Below are 2,651 nucleotides of genomic sequence, written 5' to 3' on the forward strand. Positions count from 1 at the left end.
CTCCACCACACTGCCTAGTATGCAGAGGCGCGTGGTGTTGAAAACGCACTTGTCCTCGTTGTAGGTGAGGTTGAGTTTTTGTGCGGTTTTCAGAAACCTCGCGAGGTTTGAGTCGTGGTCCTGTTGGTTGTGGCCGCAGATGGTGACGTTGTCGAGATAGGGGAAGGTTGCCTGCAAGTGGTGGTCATCGACCATGCGGTCCATCTCCCTCTGAAAGACCGAGACCCCATTCGTCACCCCAAAGGGGACTCTGAGGAACTGGTAGAGGCGTCCGTTTGCCTCGAAGGCGGTGTACGAACGGTCCTCTGGTCTGATAGGGAGCTGGTGGTACGCTGATTTGAGGTCGATGGTGGAGAACACCCGGTATTGGGCAATTTGGTTCACCATCTCGGATATGCGGGGTAGCGGGTAGGCGTCTAGTTGGGTACAGATGTTGACTGTTTGACTATAGTCAATCACCATCCGCTTCTTCTCGCTACCCCTCACCACCACCACTTGGGCGCGCCACGGGCTGTTGCTGCGTTCAATAATGCGCTCCTTCAGGAGCCTGTCTACCTCGGTCGCGATAAACCGCCTGTCCTCCCAGCTGTACCTCCTGCTTTTGGTCGCTATTGGCCGGCAGTTAGGGGTAAGGTTCGCGAATAGCGAAGGCGGCTTTACCTTCAGGGTAGCCAGACCGCACACTGTGAGGGGCGGCTGGGTCCCACCGAAATTGAGCGTGATGCTTTGGTGGTGGCACTGAAAATCCAGGCCCAAGATCACGCTCACACATAAATCCTTCATAATTAACAGTTTAAAATTATTATATACAGTGCCTTTAACGGACAATTGTACCGCGCAGTAACCCGCAATAGTCGATATCTGGGTTTTGTCGGCCATAGAGATCGTGCCCCGAGTAGGGACTATAGTTAGGGAGAGTCGTTGTACCAGATCAGGGTGAATGAAGCTCTCCGTGCTCCCGCTGTCAATTAAACATTTAACCTTGCACCCGTTTACCTCGATGTCCACCATTGATTTGGATAGTGGGTGCGGTCTGGACTGGTCCACTGTGATCGACGCCACTGTAGGGCCCTGATCGGGACAAGATGGTGGGCCACACGAGGCCGGGTAAGATGGCGTCCACGATGTCTGCTCGCGAGATGGCGGACACCACGAGGTCGGACAAGATGGCGTCCAAGATGGCCGCTCCCACGGCGCGCACGCGGCGGTGGCGGTTTTGCCTGCGGGGTTCCCTCTGCACACCTTCCCAAAGTGCCCTTTCTTACCGCACTTACAGCAGGTGGTGCCTTTCGCCGGGCACAGGTTCCTGGTGTGCTTCGGCTGCCCGCAGAAGTAGCATTTGGGGCCCCGATGCGTCGCGGCGGTCGTAGGGCTTCTGGGGGGAGAGCAGGGCCCCGACGGTGTTGGGCTACCGGGCGGGGAAGCAGAGGCGGCGTGGGCCACGCGGCCTGACGAGTAGGAGTCCGAGTTCTTCTGAGCCACATCCAGCGATCGCGCTGTGTCCACAGCCTGTGTCAGATCTAGGCCCGTTTTCTCTAGCAGTCTCTGCCGGATGTAATTAGAGCTAAGGTCTGCGATAAAGGCATCCCGAATAAGCTCGTCTGTGTATACCGTGGCTTTCACGTCTTTGCATTTGCAGTCTTTGCCAAGCACTTTTAGGGTGACTAGAAAGTCCTCTAGCGACTCTCCGGGTCGCTGTGTGCAGGTAGCAAGCAGGTGCCTGGCGTACACCTCGTTGGTAGGCCGCTGATAGTGGGCCTTTAGAATGTTGCAGGCATCCAGGTAGGTGGCGGCATCTTGGATGAGTGGAAAAACCCGGTGGCTTACCCGATTCTGCCGGATCCCGAGTTTCACATCTCCAGTGGCTTTAGAGGCTGTGATGGCTTCGGAGTTGGCCATAAAAAATTCCAAGCACTGGAACCAGTGTCCAAACCATACTGATGCATCCGAAGCATGCGGGTCCAAATCCAAGCGTTCCGGTTTCAAAAGTTGATCCATCGTTAAAAGTTTGCTAATAAAATTGATGCGCCTCAATAACTTCAAGATTCAAAGTTAGCTGAATAAAACAAGGCTTTTATTAGCAAAGAAAGAAGCCTGTGTCTTCACCTAGCTTTCTGCTATTCTGCTGCAAGACAAGCCTGGGCTTGTCTTAAGTAGGGCCAGGTATGGGGGGAGCCGACACACCCAATGGGGAGAAAGGGGGCGGTGCACTATATACAATACAAGGTGAAAACACAGGAGCAGGCAATACAATATGTGTAGTTAAATACAGAGTCTGATGAATGACATATTTCATCACATACCCTTGAAAGCTACGGAGATTGTCTTGAAGATGTACACGGGGCAAAAAGTCTACCCCAAAGGAAAAATAAGGGTGAATGTGAGATACAACGGCCAGGAAATACCAAAAATGGACCTATATGTATTGCCAGATGGAGGACCACCACTACTAGGACGTGAATGGATCCGGAAGATACAATTAGATTGGCATTCCATACAGGCACTGAAGGTTGAGGCCAAAAAGGATGACGACGTCACACCTGGACGACTGTCAAAAATGCTAACAGACGCACAAGAAGTGTTCCAGGAGTGACTCGGAACACTAAAAGGCATAACAGCGACGATTAAAATAGAGGAAAATGCAAGCCCAA

The sequence above is a fragment of the Somniosus microcephalus genome, chromosome 8, assembly GCF_052327205.1.
Source record: "Somniosus microcephalus isolate GS21.2 chromosome 8, FLI_Smic_1.0, whole genome shotgun sequence".
Taxonomy (NCBI): Eukaryota; Metazoa; Chordata; class Chondrichthyes; order Squaliformes; family Somniosidae; genus Somniosus; species Somniosus microcephalus.